Source organism: Macaca mulatta, chromosome 16 (assembly GCF_049350105.2).
Source record: "Macaca mulatta isolate MMU2019108-1 chromosome 16, T2T-MMU8v2.0, whole genome shotgun sequence".
In the NCBI taxonomy this organism is placed as follows: domain Eukaryota; kingdom Metazoa; phylum Chordata; class Mammalia; order Primates; family Cercopithecidae; genus Macaca; species Macaca mulatta.
This window is the reverse complement of record NC_133421.1, coordinates 82,214,935-82,232,578: the sequence shown is the minus strand read 5'-3', so window position 1 is coordinate 82,232,578 and position 17,644 is coordinate 82,214,935. Positions and strand designations below refer to the sequence as shown.

The following is a 17,644-nucleotide window of genomic DNA, read 5'->3' as shown; positions in this document are numbered from 1 at the left end:
GTAAGGCAGCTGCAAGCCAAGGAACACCTAAGACAGCCAGTGACAACCAGTTCTCAGAGAGGCACGGGACAGATTCTCCCTCACGGCCCCCAGAAGCAAGCAACCTCGGACCTCTCGTCTCCAGAACTGGGGCCCAGCTGGGATAGCCTGACTCTAGGGCTACCAAGGTTTGCCATCCTGTGCAGCATGCCCGGCTGGTGTGACCCACCTTATGCACAAAGGCCAGAATAGACCTAGCGGCATTGACAATAGGACTGGAATGCCAGCTTTGTCTGTGAAGGAAGGGTGCAAGGGAGGACAGCTGTGGTGGGCAAAGCCCAACCGTTTCCATTCTTGTTTAACTTTTGTCCTGACTACGACAGGACTACGTAGCGGAACTACGACTCCCAGGAAGCCGTTCGGCCTCCCCCGCCCCCTCCCCACCCACTCCGCTCCGCCCCGCCCCGTCGCGGGTCCGCCTAGTATATAAGGGCCGAATGGCCCGGCCGGCTACAGAGCGCGCAGCCGGCGCGGGTGCGCGGTGCGGCGCTGGTAGCCTGAGGACGCGGCAACCGAGGCTGGCATTTCTTGTTCTGCGCTTCTCCCCAAGGACCCTATGCTAGGCAGGCGCCCACCGTAAGCCTCCCGGGCCTTGTGAACCTGCAAACCCAAGTCCCAGAGACGATCCGCCTTCGGCGCTTTCCGGCTTGGCAGAGGGGTTTTCCTGGCGGGGATCTTTGGTTCGCGCTGGCGATGCGCGGGGAAGAAAGGCGAGGAGCGGCGTCCAGGCTGGGTGCTGTCCCAGCGCGAGGAGGCGGGATGCGCTCGCGGGGTCCGCGGGGCGCCCAGTCCCCGCCCTCGTCGCGCGCCCACCCCTGGGGAAGAGAATGCGGCCGCTTGGGGACCCCCGCCCGCGACCTCCGCGAGTCTGGAGCGCAGAGGACAGGGTCTGGACCAGGCGCTTTGGCCTTGGATGGAAAGTGGGGAATTGGGTGGGGGGCTGCGGACCCCTTAACGTGGATTACTTGGTGTGTGTCAGCTGGGCTCAGAAGACCCACCATCTCCTCTCCGTCCGTGGATTGATTCGTTCTACTTAACAGCTGGGTCGCCAAGCTGGAGGTAAGTTTCCCTGCGGTTCGGGGAAGGGATCTGATTTACTTTCTTTTCTTTCTTTTTTTGCTCCGCGTTGTTTTCCGAAGGTCCCGAGATTCTGGGTTGAAATTTTTGTTCTTGCAATTGACATCTTCTTGGAGGTCATTTTAGTCATCCCCCTGCCTCCAAGCGGAGCTGATTTGCCTGGGACACGGTGGTCAGCGACCACCCCATCCTGGGCGTTCTCGGCCGTCGTCCTTCTGCCTCTAGCGCTGCCGACCCCTGGCTGCCTGGAGGGACCGAACCTCAGCTGGGGGAGACGCCCGCGCGTCCTCGGCGAACCCGCTCGGCCCCTTGTACTTGCCTTAAAGCCTGGGCACTCTCCGGGCTCCGTTACTTCGGGAGCGGTGCCGCCTCCGTGAGCTCCTGGCGTCTGCCCACTGGCGACCCGGGAGGCTGCTGGGGCGCAGCGCTTGGAGAACGCGACGCGGCCGAGCCCCTCTCACCGTTGGGGCTGGGGGGTGAGCGGGGCATTTGGCGAGCAGCTTTCGGGCGAGGACTGGGCCACCCGTCAGGCGGACGCGGGGATGCGTTTGGCCAGGGTGTGGACGAGCTTTCTGAATAAGTGGGAGGTGGCAGGAATTCAGTCCAGTGAGCCCACTCGCCACCTCCCCTTTCTGGCGCAACTTGCTAGTGGAAGTGGTTTCTTGGCCAATGTGGGGAGAGGGCTTACGTCTTGAGTCCGGAACTGAAAGCACACCGCTTCTGTATCCATAGCTTCCTCCTGCCCTTATCCTTTTGTGTCTGCCCTGTTTGGGGGCAGCGCGGTGCCTGTCACTGAGTGGGCACTGAATAGATGTTTGTTGAATGAATGACTGAGCGACTCCGCCCTTGGCGTGCAGATTAACCAGGGTCCTCCTTTTCCTTCTCCCTCCTTGGTACTTGTCCTCACCTCCAGGACCTATGCAGGTTTCCTGAGGATGCTTTCCCAGAGGTGGGATTCCCTCCTCCGCCCCTCAACCCTCTCCTGTAGCCTGTAGGTTCTCATTTAGAACCTGTCGGTGATCCATTTCCCACCCAGCAGTCCCTTCTGCATAGAAATCTAGACGCTGTCAGGGATCACTCTTGGTCAGCGCTCAGGGTCCCAGTGTCTCCAGTGAGCACTGCTCCAGGAGCAAGAGAAGGTAAAGCAGCACTGGAAGAAGAAAAGGCAGTGAATAGTGGCCCGACCTCCTACCCCGGGAGCTGGGGCCCTCAGTGCCCCTGGCCCCATGCAGGTCCTGGAACTGCCCAGGTTGACGCAGCACCTTCCCTGCGGCCCTTCCCCACCCTCTGCTCCCACCCCAGTTCTGTGCTCAGACTGACTCAGGGAGAGGAATAGTTGAAACCTTCAGGCAAACTGATAATCAACGCCACCACCCCTCCTCCCTGTCTGATTTTAAAAAGTAATCCATACTCTTTCTCTTTCTTTTATAGAAAACTACACAAAAGTGCCCAAAGCAGGAAAAACATCTAATTCACACAGTAATGCTGGCAATTTGATCTATTTCCTCACTGGTGAAATCCCGCAAAATATACAACTTTTTCTCCTCCTCTTTTTTTGTGTAATTTTATTTGAACATTTCCCCCATGTCGTGATGGCATGGTAACTGTATTCTGCTGCAGGCATTGACTCATAATTTGCTTGACAATTTCCCTATTGTTGGACACTAAGTTGTTTCCAAATTTTTACCCTTAGAAGTAATACAGTGAGCATTTTTTGTACATAAAGATTTGTCCACATTTCGTATTATTTTCTTTGGAAAATTCCCAGAAATTGCTATATTTGCTTTAAGTTAGAGTTATGTCTAAAGCAAAGGAATAACTCTATTTCTGGACATTGTTGAGATGGGCTTGGAGGAAAAGATGCCACTTACCCATCAGATAATACTGCGTCTTGGAGCGGGGATGCGGAAGCTGCACAGAGTGAATGGCTGCTGAGCAAATGAAGTGTTTTGTTTTGTTTCTTTTTGTATCAAAGAATTGATCAGCATTGGTAGGAGAATAACTTAAAATTTGCCGTCGGGATTATGATGTACATTTTTTTTTTTTTTTTTTTTTTTTGAGGCGGAGTCTCGCTCTGTCGCCCAGGCTGGAGTGCAGTGGCGCGATCTCGGCTCACTGCAAGCTCCGCCTCCCGGGTTCCCGCCATTCTCCTGCCTCAGCCTCCCGAGTAGCTGGGACTACAGGCGCCGCCACCACGCCCGGCTAATTTTTTTTGTATTTTTAGTGGAGACGGGGTTTCATTGTGTTAGCCAGGATGGTCTCGATCTCCTGACCTCGTGATCCGCCCGTCTCGGCCTTCCAAAGTGCTGGGATTACAGGCTTGAGCCACCGCGCCCGGCCGATGTACATTTTTTAAAGCAATACCATAAAGTAAGATATATCAGGCAGCTAGATTTAACATGCTGTCTTTTTAAAAAAATTAACTTTTGATTCTGACATAAATCTAGATTTGCAGGAGTTACAAAAATAATGCCAAAGGCTCCACTATATCCTTTACCCTGCTTCCCCAAATGCTAACGTCTGATATATCCATGGTGCAATGATCAGACCTGGGACATTGACATTGACACACACTTTTAACTAATCTACAGGCCTTATTCAGATTTTTCCATTTGTCCCACTCATGTCCTTTTTCTGGTCCAGGGTCCAATTTGGGATCCTGTAATGGGACCTTGTAAAAAGCGGGAACCTGGAGTGGGACAGAAGACAGGCTTTGTTCAGGAGGAGGTTTGAAATTGGGACATTATTTCCATTTTCCTCCCCGAGTGAATTTACCCTTCCTCTGCTGACGGTAGCAGAGCTGTATCGGGCTTCCAGGGCCGATGGGAGCCTGCCCATAAGTGGGGACAGATCTCTGTGTACCCCTTCCCTCCTTTCCTCTCCCCAAACCTACAGCAGGAACGTGTGTGTCATTGAGTGAAACTGGGTTATTACCCAGTCTGCCTTGACACGTCTTCTGGGGGTAGACAGTTGCCATCCGGTGTGCGGGAGAGCAGGCTGCTGAGCCGCTGAATCCGTGGTTGACAAGTACACCGTGCAATGCCTGTGTGGGTGACTCATGCCGGCTGCAGTAGCAGGTGTGTCGGGAGCTAAACGTGCAGACCCAGCAGGTACAGCATTTCCTGGTTATCTGAACAGATTGGAAGGAACACGGATTTCTGCTCTGAACTCAGAACAGATTTAGGGTATTGTTAGGCAATTTTGGGCTAGGAAGTGATTCTCCTTTTCTTTAGGGGACTTTCTTCCAGGAGAAGATTTGGGGTGAGGAGAGCTAGCCCGAAGGGATTTTTGGAGGTGGCTGATATGGATGGAGGCTAGCCCAGGTTCTTTTTTTTTTTTTTTTTTTTTTTTTTGAGACGGAGTCTTGCTGTGTCACCCAGTCTGGAGTGCAATGGCCAGATCTCGGCTCACTGCAAGCTCCGCCTCCCGGGTTCACACCATTCTCCTGCCTCAGCCTCCCGAGTAGCTGGGACTACAGGCACCCGCCACCTCGCCCGGCTAGTTTTTTTTTTGTATTTTTTAGTAGAGACGGGGTTTCACCGTGTTAGCCAGGATGGTCTCGATCTCCTGACCTCGTGATCCGCCCGTCTCGGCCTCCCAAAGTGCTGGGATTACAGGCTTGAGCCACCGCGCCCGGCCAGGTTCTTTGCATAAGAGTCCACTTGTGTGAATTTGAAGAAACCCAGGAAAGGGTCCCTTCTCCTGTCCTTACAATAAAGCGACCGCATGGTCAGTCAGTAATGCACGCGTGAATTGAGGCTGTCTGCTTTGAGTATCGCTGTGTGTTTTCTGACTTGGAATGGTTGCCTGCGTTGAGCGAAGGCGATGTTTGTTTGGGATAAGGAAGTTTTGATGCTACTTAAATCTCAACAAAACAGATTTCTGTTTTCTAGACAGTTTCTGTGTTGATGTTAGGGTCTGGTTGCCGAGACTTGATTTTTCTTTTCCTTTTTGAAATACTCCCAGCCTTCCTACCGTAGCTTGTAAACAGAAGGATATCCATGTCTTTCTCTCTCCTTGTGAACTGGTACACATGTTTTCTGTAACTAGCCAGCTCCAATGAGGATCATAACAGGAAGTCTCGCGGGGAGAGGGGTTGCGGGTGTTGTGACTAAACAGTTCTGGAAGGCACCTCTGTCTACACCTGCCTGTCCCTGTCCTCAGCGTCTCCTGGTGGGTCCTCCCTAGTCAGATGCTGCAGCTTTTCTAGAATCTACTCCAGTGCAGTGCAGACTGTTCACGTTGAGATTGCCCCACCTGTCCCCTGGTGTTCAAATTGCGGTTTGCATAAGAATGAATTGTTTGCGGAACGTGTTAAAAATGAATATTCTTAGCACCCACCCCTGTCTGGCCCCTCACCTTTAGTGCTTGGGGGTCTGCATTTTCAACAAGCCATCCAGGCCATTCTGACACGGACACTTTGAAGAAACAGGAAGTTGACTGACTTCTTGGCCAGATAAAGCCTTAATTGAACCTTTTGCCACTGAAGCTTACCCAACTACAGTGTTTTTTTCTTTCTCCTCCTCCTCCAGGAAGCCTTTCTGGTTTACCTCCACTGGTCTGGGCCCCCGCATGTACTTATTTGGTTTGCTGGTACAGGTTTTTACATAGGAGCCTTGAAATCAGATGCCCTTTATACTTGGTTAAGACAGGAGTGGCTGCATTTGGGTGAATGATAAAGGAACTACAGCTCTGGGCATTTTCTCCTCTCAGGTAGGCAAGGTCTTTGGGAGCTTGGAACGTGCCCCTGACCAGGCAGCATCCTGGCACATTTGTTTGTGTACCCACACAGACCACTGCCGCTTCTGTCTGTGGCCACCATTGTTCTAGACAATGTCACTGTCATCATGGAGCTGGTTGGGGTGCTCCACACCAAGTTAGCATTCCCTGTTCACGTGATTGATGCACCCAGCTCACTTCACAAGAGGACAGGAATGATCCTGGATCAATTCTTTTCAACTATGCCATTGGCGAAAGACCCCCTGTTCAAAGTCAGCTGGGTGTTCCTGCTTCACAGACGAGGTCTGTGCCTGGAAAAACATTTATACAAAACCAATCTTGGTTGGTCACATGATATCCAAAAGGCCCGAAGGAATCGTGCAACCTAGAAGAATGCTGAAGTGGCAAGTTTCTGCCCAGGAATTCTTTTTGTAATGTGAATCATCATCACCTCCTCCCATATTTGGTTTGTTGGTACAGGTTTTTGCATGGACGTCTGGAAACCAGGTGCCTTTGTATGTGATTAAACAGACGTGGCTTCATTTAGGGGTATGATCAAGGGACTGCAGTTCTGGAGCTCCAGAAATCAACTGGACCTTCCAACTCCCAGGTCTGTGAGGCTCCCCCATGGTTTGGAAGATGCCGATTGTTAGGGTCCAATTTTAATGATTTACAGACTTCCTCGTTTGCTTCAAAAGTGGTCATTTTACTTTAGCAGTTTACTTTTTTTTGTTGTTGTTTACTGGACTGGGAAGTCCCAGTAGGACAGGCCAGGAAGGACCATGCCTGCCGCCCAGCAGTGCCTTCTGATGGTTGAGTTGGGATTTCGGGGCATGCTTTTTGAGCTAGCCATGGAGTATTCCTTCTCTAATGATAGATGTATTTCAAATCATTTACCTATGGACTTCCTGTTACCTTAATTCTACAAATATTGAGTGCCTGCTGGATGCTTTTGTAGGCATTGGTGCAACCTCTTTGGTTCTTCAGCATGTGGGCTCTGGTGGTCTTAGGGGCCCATTGGAAGCTGACTTGAAGATTTAGCAGCCTGTGTGGAAGCGGAGGTTCTATTGCGCTTGACAAAGTGAAAGGAAGGTGTCTGAGGTGCTGGTCTTTGGGGACAATTTCACTATGTGAGAAAAACCTTTACTGAGCTTTAAGTGACAATGATGGTTTCTGCAGTTATGCCTTCTTCACTTAACTACTTGAAAACTTTTAAACCATTTTTACTTTTCTCTCTTTTTTTTTTTTTTTTTTGAGATAGGGTCTTGCTATGTTGCCCAGACTGGAGTGCAGTGGTATGATCTCAGCTCACTGCAACCTCCGTCTCCCGGGTTTAAGCCATCCTCCCACTTCAGCCTCCTGAGTAGCTGGGACTACATGCATCCACCACCATGCCCAGCTAATTTTTGTATTTTTTGTAGATATGAGGTTTTGCCATGTCTCCTAGGCTGGTCTTGAACTCCTGAGCTCCAGCAATCCACCGGCCTCAGCCTCCCAAAGTGCTGGGATTATAGGCATGAGCCACTTCACCTGGCCCACCATTTTTATTATGATAAAATATACACAACATAAAAGTTACCATCTTAACTACTTTAACGTACACAGTTCTATGGTATTTGGTACATTCACATTGTTCTGCAACCATCACCACCTATTTCCAGAAAGTTTTTCTTCCCAAACTAAAACTCTGTACCCATTAAACACAAACTCCCCATTCCCCGATTCCTCCCAGCCCCGGTCAACCACTGTTCTACTTTCTGTCTCTATGAATTTGGCTACTCTGGGTATCTGATAGAAGTGGATCATACAGGATTTGTCCTTTTGTGCCTGGCTCATTTCTTTAGTCTACTTTCTTTGAGGCTCATCCATGTTATAGCATATGTCAGAATTTTCTTTTTAAGGCTGAATAATATTACATTGTATATTTATATTGCATTTTGTTTAACCCCGTCTCTACTAAAAATACAAGTGTTTGTGGACACTTTTAGGGATATACCTAGAAGTGAAATTGTTGGACCATATGGTAATTCTATTTTTCATATTTCAAAGAACAACCATACTGTCTTTTTTTTTTTTAAATTTTAACTTAAAAACTTTTTTTGAGACCAAGTTTCACTCTTGTTGCCCAGGCTGGAGTGCAATGGCATGGTCTCAGCTCACTGCAACCTCTGCCTCCTGGATTCAAGTGATTCTCCTGCCTCAGCCTACCGAGTAGCTGGGATTACAGGTGCCTGCCATCACATCCGGCTAATTTTTGTATTTCTAGTAGAGATGGAGTTTCACCATGTTGGTCAGGCTGGTCTTGAACTCCTGACCTTAGGTGATCCTTGGCCTCCCAAGGTGCTGGGATTACAGGTGTGAGCCACTGCGCCAAGCCTGCCATACTCTCTTCTATAGCATCTATATCATTTCACATCCCCACTAATGGTGCACAAAGTTTCCATTTTCTTGCCAAGACTTGTTTTCTTATTCTTTTTATTATTATTATTATTATTATTATTATTATTTTTTAAGAATAGCCATCCTAATGTGTGCGAAGTGCTTTTTGCTTTAAGAAAGCCATCTTCATGAAGACTGAAGTGCCCGGGAAAGCGAGGAGCAGTGGGGGTGGCGCCCAGCTCTGGATCTGCCACAATTATTCTTTCTAAATGAAAAGGTTTGATGACCCAGCACGTTCCTTAGGCCCTGATTCTTTGAACTGGAGTTTTCCAATTGCTTTTGTGCCCATATCCCATCTGATAGTACCTTCGACCTGGTGAAATGATCAGGTGTCATCCTGTTTTACAGGAGGGGCATTAAAGCACTAGTCAGTGAAATGATGTGGATAGATACTGACCCTGCGGACCGGCCCTCACGCTCTAACTCCTAATCTGGCACACATGGTGAAAAGCGAGTGTTCTGGAAGTGTTGGTGTGGAGACGAAGGGCCTGGAGGATAGAGACTGGACTCACTGCTTAGAATTCTAGAGCGAATCCTCTCTGCTGCTTGCCCTGCGGAGTCACGCTTTCCTATGTCTTTGCTGGAAGTGGACTTTTTTTTTTTTTTTTTTTTTTAAGTAGAGAACACTTTTCTGCACAGTTTGAGCTGCTTAAAAAGTGCCTTTTGAGGTTGGGCGTGGTGGCTCACGCCTGTAATCCCAGCACTTTGGGAGGCCGAGGCGTGTGGATCACAAGGTCAGGAGATCGAGACCATCCTGACTAACACGGTGAAACCCCGTCTCTACTAAAAATATAAAAAATTAGCTGGGCGTGGTGGTGGGCGCCTGTAATCCCAGCTATTCGGGAGGCTGAGGCAGGAGAATGGTGTGAACCTGGGAGGCGGAGCTTGCAGTGATCAGAGATCGTACCACTGCACTCCAGCCTGGGCCACAGAGTGAGACTCCGTTTCAAAAAAAAAAAAAAAAAAAAAAGCCTTTTGAGCATCATGGTGGATGTCAGAGTTCGGTGGCAGCTCCCGTGGGGACCTGGGGTGTGTGGCTGGGTGAAGATGGTCACCTCCCTTCTGTGGTTTTATTCCCTAGGCTAAGTCTGAGCCCCCAAGGCTCCTGTGGGTTCTGGTTTGTGATTGGCTCCTGCATGCCCCATGTGCATGTCCAGCCACCAGGTGGATTAGGCGTTTGTAGTAAGTGATTTCACTGACCCTGGGGGACAGATGGTAGACAATATTTGATCCCAGCCTTTGCAGGGCTCTACCCCCTCGCAGCCTCTGCACCTTCTCTGCATGGGACGGGAAAGTGACCTTGTCACCTAGAGCCACCAAAAATGTGGCTGTTTTCCATTTTAACTTTTCAATGGTGATATTTCTTTTTATTTTTAAAAATTAAGCAGTGGCTGGGCGTGGTGGTTTGCTCCTATAATCCCAGCACTTTGGGAGGCCAAGGTGGGAGGATCGCTTGAGCCTAGGAGGTCTAGACTGTGGTGAGCTATGATTATCCCACTGCCCTCCAGCCTGGGTGACGGAGCAAGACCCTGTCTCTAAAAAAAAAAAAAAAATGAATAAAAAAAATCAAACCTCAAGAAGCAAAGCTGTTGTTCCTGAAGTTGGGGTGACGGAACAGGGTCGCCCCTGCCTGGAGGCTTTCTTCTCTCTGGGAGGGGTGGGGGTGTCCCCCCAGGACCCATTCTCCATGACCCCAGAACATGGCCTCTTCTCTCTGATTCGTGACCGTGACCCCTCCTCCTTTGGTTTCAGACTAAACTTCTTTAGAGGACCCAGGACTAAGCTGAGGGAGGTTTTTCTGAACCTCAGGGAATCTGTGGCCACTGGCAAGCCAGCGGGAAATTCAGGTGTTTGGGTTTTTAATTAAATTTCTAAGTGGAAACCAGGAATGCGGTTAACCAAGGAGCGGAGGTGGTCCGGGTTTCTCATTCCACCCTGACTGCTGGGCTGTTCGGGCTTTCTTGGAATTGCTTTTCTCGTCACCTTCGCTGCCTTCTTTTTCTGCTGTCCCCCCATTCCTTGCTCGCACCGTTGTGATTGAACCGGAATGGTTTCCTCAAACCTTTCTCTGGGGTCTTATCATCCTGGGCATCTGTCTGTCAGGTACCAGCTTGTGGGGAGGATGCCCATATGCCTGCAGTCAAGGTTCACCGCTCAAACTGGCCATTGGGTGACGCTGCTTGTCGCCCAAATAATGACCCGGCCCCGTGGCCCAATTCCTTGTACCAACCCTGTGTAAGGATTCAACAGATATGATCCCTGCATTAGTCCGTTCTTATGCCGTTAATAAAGACATACCCGGGACTGAGTAATTTATAAAGAAAAGAGGTTTAATTGACTCACAGTTCCACATGGCTGGGGAGGCCTCACAATCATGGCGGAAGGCAAAGGAGGAACAAGTCACGTCTTACATGGTGGCAGGAAAGACAGAGCTTGTGCAGGGGAACTCCTCTTTATAAAATCGTCAGATCTTCTGAGATGTATTCACTATCATGAGAACAGCATGGGAAAGACCTGTCCCCATGATTCGATTACCTTTCACTTGGTCCTTCCCATGACACGTGGGAATTGTGAGAGCTACAATTCAAGATGAGATTTGGGTGGGGACACAGCCAAACCCTATCAGTTTCCAACCAGCCCCTGCTGCCTGTCAGCAGGGCAATGTCCAGAAAGAGAGGCAGGCTCAGAGAACGTTTTTCCAGAGTCTTTATTTCCCTTAATCCTCGGAGCCCTGGGATGTTATGATCTCCAGCATTTGAGGTTTAGAGGCATGAAGGAATATCCTTAAGGTCTCATAGCTTTGAAGGATGGAGCCACAGTTCAAAATCAGGTCTTGGCCCAGGCCCATCACTGGACCCCTGTCTTGCGCCAGTACCAAGTGTCTGTATGACTTTGCACACGTCCCTGGTCCTCTGTCTGTGGGCCCAATTCCTCATCCACAAAAGGAAGAGTTTTTTAGGTTGGTCATTTTTGTTGGAGGTTACAGAGAAACCAGCCGTATCCAATTTAAAACAACGGATGTTTTGGTTGTTCATGTAACTGAGAAGTGTGGGGTTGTGCTTTTGGGGTGATTTGTGAGCTCAGTCTCTCTCTCTTCATTCTCTCCCCTTCTGTATACAGTTTCATTCTCAAGTTTACTTTTCTCATCTGGGCAGGCCTCCTGACTCTACAGATCCAGAGGGAGAGAATGGCTTTGTGGTGGCCTTCCTGAGAGCTGACCCTGTAGCAACGCTCACCCCTAGACCCACACCTCTGGCCAGGAGCCGCGGTCCGGGGGACACATTGATTGACTCTCCCCTGGTCATGTGCGTCACATCTAGCTCTGTCGCGAGGTTCCCCAGAGCCGCCAAGATTCTGCATTTGTTTATCCACTCATTTGTCTGTGGACACTTGGGTAGCTTCTACCTTTTGGCCATTGTGAATAATGTTGCTAGGAACACGTATGTGCAATGATCTGTTGAAGTCTCTGCTTTCAGTGCTTTTGGGGATATACCTAGAAGTAGAATTGTTGGAACATATGGTAATTCTGTTTTTCATATGGCCTTTGGGAAGCACAGGTACATGCAGGGCAATACCACCAATTGTTCACTATGAATGAATTGGACTCCTGGGATAATAAACCAGAATGTGTGCTTTGGGGGGCAGGGAATTAGTTTTGCTTACCTCTGTATACCTGGTATCTTAGGAGGGTGCTGGGGGCATATTAATGCTTAATAAAAGTTGACAAATGAAGGGACCTCAAAAGTTCTTTCCTCTTCTGAAACTCTGAACCCCAGAGTCTGTTTTTGCATGGGACATCATCTTGTTCCAACAGGGAGCTGGCTCCTGGGTCGCTAAATCCAGCCTTGCAGTTGATCACCCATGACTGGGTTCTCGTTGACCTGCACGAAGAGTTGCTAGTGGAATAAAAACTGGGTGCTTAGAATGGCACCTGCTGCCTGAGATTTCATCACAGAAAGGGAAACACTTGCATCTCTAGACTAATGGTGTTGCTCCCAGTCTACCTTGGGAGGCAAGTTCTGTTCTCCTGGTATGAAAAGCCTGACGACGTGAGCTAGGGGCAATGGATTTGTGCAGACTTCTCACCAGCCTCCTGTGTTTGGCAGCCCAGTGGGGAAGACTGAGAATACAGGGAGGTCAGACAGAGAGCTCGTCCAGAAGCAGCCACACAAGTGGATTTATGTGGAGGGCTCCATTGTGTTCACACATTCATGTGCCAACTTGGAAGCAGATCTTCTGGGTGCTCCATGTTCGAGAGACAGCTTTGATCTCCAGGCTGTTGAGCTCAAGGTGGGAGACTCTGTTTTGCTTACTTTGTTCGCACGTTACACAGGTAGGCTTTGTTTGAGGAGCAGTGACTCACGCTCATGGGTTGTGTGAGCTTTGAAAGGAAGCCATGCGGCCCTGGCAGGTGCTCCCAGCTGTCCTCGTTTGCCATGGTCAGAAAAAAATCTTATTGTCATAGCAACAGATTTTTTTCTACCTACGGCTTGAGTATGAATAGCCTTTTTTGGTAGGTGATGAAATGAGAGGAGAGGGGGTGGGTATCCTGTATTAAAGGTGCCGTATGTCCTGTGGAAGTGTAGTTACTGTTACCCCCATTTAACAGACAAGGATGCTGAGGCTCCCAGAGCTTATGTCAGTTGTCCAAAGTTACCCTGCTGGTCTGAGGCAGAGCTGGAACTTGATCTGCTTCCAACTGGGCATGTGATTGCATCCATCCAGCCTTTAGCTGCAAGCTGGATCCTGTTTCTCTTGGAAAGTGCTAGAAGTCACAAATCAAATGGTTTTCACATTATATATTTATTTTGAGACAGAGTCTTACTCTGTCATCCAGGCTGGAGTGCAGCGGTTTGATTGTGGCTCACTGCAGCCTCAACCTCTGGGGCTCAAGCTATCCTCCTTTCTCAGCCTCCTGAGTGGCTGGGACTATAGGCATGCACTACCACACCTGGCTAATTTTTTGATTTTTTTTGTAGAGACAAGGTCTCACTATGTTACCCAGGCTGGTTCATGAAGTCCTGGGCTCGAACGATCCTCCCGCCTCCACCTCCCAAAGTGCTGGGGTCATAGGCGTGAGCCACCATGCCTGGCCTCATAATGCTTCTATCGCTATGATTCATCCTTCACTTCTTCCTCCTAGTAACCCACTGACAGCTTTAAAACAGTGCTTCTCCTTCCCTCTGCTGATAGAGGTGAGACCTGCATCCTTTCAGGAGTGTAGCTGGAAATAGACTCCATCCTTCCCTACAGTTGGGACAGTGAAATCGATGTTAAGGTTATTAATACTAAGACCAACTGAGAGGTTGGTTGACTAGGGTTCCCTGATGAGAAACTCTCATGCAGTGCTCTCCAGGTTCCAGGCTTTTCCTCCAGCTCTGCCTCTTCTCTCTTGCTGTCCTCAGGTTTCTCTCTGCAGACATAAAATCTGGTTTGGAGAGCTAGAAATGATGGCACATTTCCCAATAGACAAGCAGGAGGGCCAGGGTCCAGATGCAGATCTGTTCATCCTTAAAACCAGTACATTTGCCCACAGTACCGTCCTGACTGTATTTGTTTAGGAGATGTACATGTCCAGAGCATGCATCAGCATCACGGATTCCCCTATTGTTGAAATCCCATGAAAGATGCTGAGGCCAGGGCATGCTCAGTTGAATTTCTATCACATTTTCCACCTGTGATCGTTGGTGTTTAGGGGGATGATTCTAGGGGGCAGGGGGAAGGGGTGTCCCGGCATCCTTGATGAAGAAGGTATGTGAGGTTGGCTGCACAGTGGGACAATGGAACAGGAGATGGATCCATTATCAAGGCATTCACTGGAAATGTTGCGTTCGAGGGCTCTAACTTTCAGTTGACCAGGACATTGTTGTGTATACCTTATTCCTTGAGCTCAAAGTTGAGTTTTCAGAGCAGACCTATTGGTAGGCTCACTCTTCGGTTGTTATGCTTGGAAAGCGGGAGTGCTGCCCGGGGCTGTACCTACATCACCTTTCAGTGGGGTAGGGAGCCCTGTGAGAAAGCCTTGCCCCATCTGAGCTGCACACCCATCAGCTGCCATGCACTCTGTCCTTTGCACAAAGAACCTCTTAATTGACATGATTGGGAGGGTAGAGAATGAGCCTCTGTGTGGCCTTGAGGTTGGGGGGATGGGAGGATGGGAGCTGGTATATGTCTCACTCACTGGACTAGGTACAGTGAATCTTTCATTCCTCCTTCCACATACTTCCCTCCCCTTCTTGGCTTAAATCTTGTGTCTCTCTTAAAGAAATGGACTGGCTCCTTGGTTCTATGTGTGTGGAAGGTCCAATTCCCTTTTAACTTTTTTCTCGGAAGTATAGAACTTGGGCTATGGTTTCCATTTGTTTAAGTGAGATGACTTACGTGAAAGCGGTCATATACTGTGCAATGCAAATCTAATGAATAACCAGCCCAGGAATCTCTGTTAGCTTGAGTGGGCAGACAGGAGAGGAGTCGGGGCAGAGCGGAGGAGAGGAGTGGCAGCAAGGAGGTGCCTCCTCAGCGCTTCCTCCCTGGGGTCCAGAATGGGTTCTTGTCTCAACTGGTTTTTCCCTGTGACCTGCTGAGCACTCCTTTCCTCCTGGGCTGTGTCCTCCTCCTTTCCTTTCCTTACTCTCCCAATACATGGTTAGGGATACCTGACTTGCAGGTGACATAGAATCCAGTATCAGTGTCCAGTGCTTGCCCAGGTTATGCCTGAATAAACTCATCAGTGGGTTGGGTGCTAACTCTGTGTTTGCAAACTTTTGTTTTTCATCCAATTTTTCTCTTCCTTAAACTTCCATAATACTGACAACTATAATATCATATACTGCCATGATGGTTTCACATACCTGGATCTTTTTTCTTCTGTTTAGTCATAGGTGTGCACTCTGATTTCATAGCACCTGGCCTCATGCTGATGCTAGTAAAGACTTAAGACAGTGGACCCTTGAACAATGCAAGGGTTAGGGGTGCTGGCCCTCCGTGCAGCTGAAAATCCACATGTAACTTTCGACTTCCCTAAAATTTAACTGCTACTAGCCTCCTGTTGACTAGTAGTCTTACCAGTAACATAAACAGTCAATGAACACATATTTGGTATGTTATATGTATTATGTATTGATACAGTAGATATGTATTATATACTATACTCTTGCAATAAAGTGAGCTAGAGAAAACGATATTAAGAAAATCATAAGGAAGAGAAAATAGATTTACTATTCACTAACTCGAAGTGGATCATCACAAAGGTCTTCCCCCTCGTCGTCTTCAGTGAGTAGGCTTGCAGGGAGGAAGAGGAGGGGTTGGTCTTGCTGTCTCATGGGTGGCAGAAGTAGAAGAAAAACCGCATATCGGTCGATCCACACAGTTCAAACCTTGTTCAAGACTCAACTGTGGGCCGGACGCGGTGGCTCAAGCCTGTAATCCCAGCACTTTGGGAGGCCCAGGCGGGCGGATCAAGAGGTCAGGAGATTGAGACCATCCTGGTTAACACGGTGAAACCCCGTCTCTGCTAAAAAATACAAAAAAACTAGCCGGGCGAGGTGGCGGGCACCTGTAGTCCCAGCTACTTGGGAGGCTGAGGCAGGAGAATGGCGTGAACCCGGGAGGCAGAGCTTGCAGTGAGCCGAGATCGTGCCACTGCACTCCAGCCTGGGCAACAGAGCAAGACTCCGTCTCAAAAAAAAAAAAAAAAAAAAAAAGACTCAACTGTGTATACATGGCGACTCGGTGGGTTGAAGGCCCACACTGGTCTGCCATTTGATGTGGCTGTGGTGACAGTGGTGTCTGGTCAATGGGTTCTGGCTTAGTAGCCTAAACATACGGCATTGTAGAAGCAGCTTTCAGAAGGTAGTATTGGTGTTTGCTTGGAGTGGTCCTGAGAATTGCACATTGCACGCTTCTATCCCCTGTGCGTGGTTTTCTGTCCCCAGGAGTCCTGTTTTTTTTCCTAGTCTTGGCCTCCTAATTTGCCTCATGGCTTTGGGCTTATTACACCACATATTGGGGCCTCAGTTTCCTCTCTGTGTATCTCAGAACTATGTGATGTCTTGGTTACTTTGAGCAGGGAGGGTGTCTTTGTGTTTTGTTCACTGTGTTCCATAGGTGACCTTGAGCAAGGCGGGTAAGGCGAGATGCCAGGTTGTTCTCAGTGGACACATGGCTTCCAGTTCTTGTTGCAATACAACTCGACTTCTTGGAGAAGAACTCTGTTCAACATAAATGAAAAAAAAAAATAGAAAACAGTCTTGCTGAGCAATCTTTAGAGAACATCATTTGTGATAGCTCTAGCTGGGAATATCTATTTTGTTGTGACCTTGTACCCAAATAAATTAGAGGAGTAAATGACCCTTTTTCTCCCTGAGGTTTGAGATAATTTTATTTATTTAAGTGCTTTAGGGCACTCTGCTTGCCCTTTTCCAGAGGGGGACCGGACCGTTGGATTCAAACTGCCTTCAAAGGATTGATCTTTTAGGGCACTGTGACACAGGCCCCTCACTTAGGTAAAAGTGAGATTCTTTTCTGCGTGCTGGTGGGCTCCCATCCTGGATTTAGGAGCTGCAAAGCACACGTCGGTGGGAGATCCGGCTGGGAGGAGAATTCCGCTCTGCGGGGCTGCTCACCGGCTTGTCATTCACTTGCTGTTAAGGCATAGAGACGCCTTGTTGTAACTGGAATTGTTCTGGGGAATGAGGAGTCCTCGCCACTCCCCCTTCTCCTTCCCGCCCTAACCTCCCTCCCCTCCCCTTAGGGGAAAAAAAAAAATTCCTTCCCCCTTTCAGCATCTGTGTCTTTAAGAATTCCCTCCACTGTAGCCTCAGGACAGAGACCCTTCTGTGAGTGTGCTGGAGGCCTGTCCTTGGTGACACCCCGCCCCCCATATTAAAAGACCATCGGAACAAGCTCCCCATTCTCCTCTGGAGAGGGTCCCTCTGTCCCAGGCCAAGCGACTCTTAAGGGAGCGTTTATCCTGGGACACTCAGTTTACAAAGACTGCTGCAGCGTTAGATAAACTCACTCAGCCCTGCGGGGGGGAGGGGGGAGGAAAAGAACAAAACCCCCTTTATTTTCACCCCTGCAGGAAGACCAATAAAGACTTTGTGCTGGAGAGCGGGGGTCTGAGCAAACAGAAGAGGGGGGTCTGTGTGGTACTGATTTGGGGAGAGCATTAGGAGTTATTATCTTATCATTTTATTTTTAGGGGAAATCTTAGCATGGGGGAGGGACTCCCGCATAAGTAAATGGTCCCAAATGACCTCCTCTCTCTGCTGGCTACTGAGGTGCTGTAGGGCAAGTTTGTCTTGACTTGCCAGAGAGAAGTCAGTCTCTGGTATTTTTTTTTTCTGCCACCTATTTGGATAGGGAAATA

General features: G+C 49.0%; 1 long non-coding RNA gene across 1 annotated transcript in view; it reads left to right on the top strand.

The window, feature by feature from the left end:
* The first annotated feature begins 493 nt into the window (after positions 1-493).
* Positions 494-17,644, top strand: part of LOC106994123 (uncharacterized) — a 186,257-nt gene continuing 169,106 nt past the window's right edge. The window contains exon 1 of the long non-coding RNA XR_001440572.3: positions 494-1,098. This is a non-coding gene — a long non-coding RNA (uncharacterized LOC106994123). The remainder of the gene's footprint in view (positions 1,099-17,644) is intronic.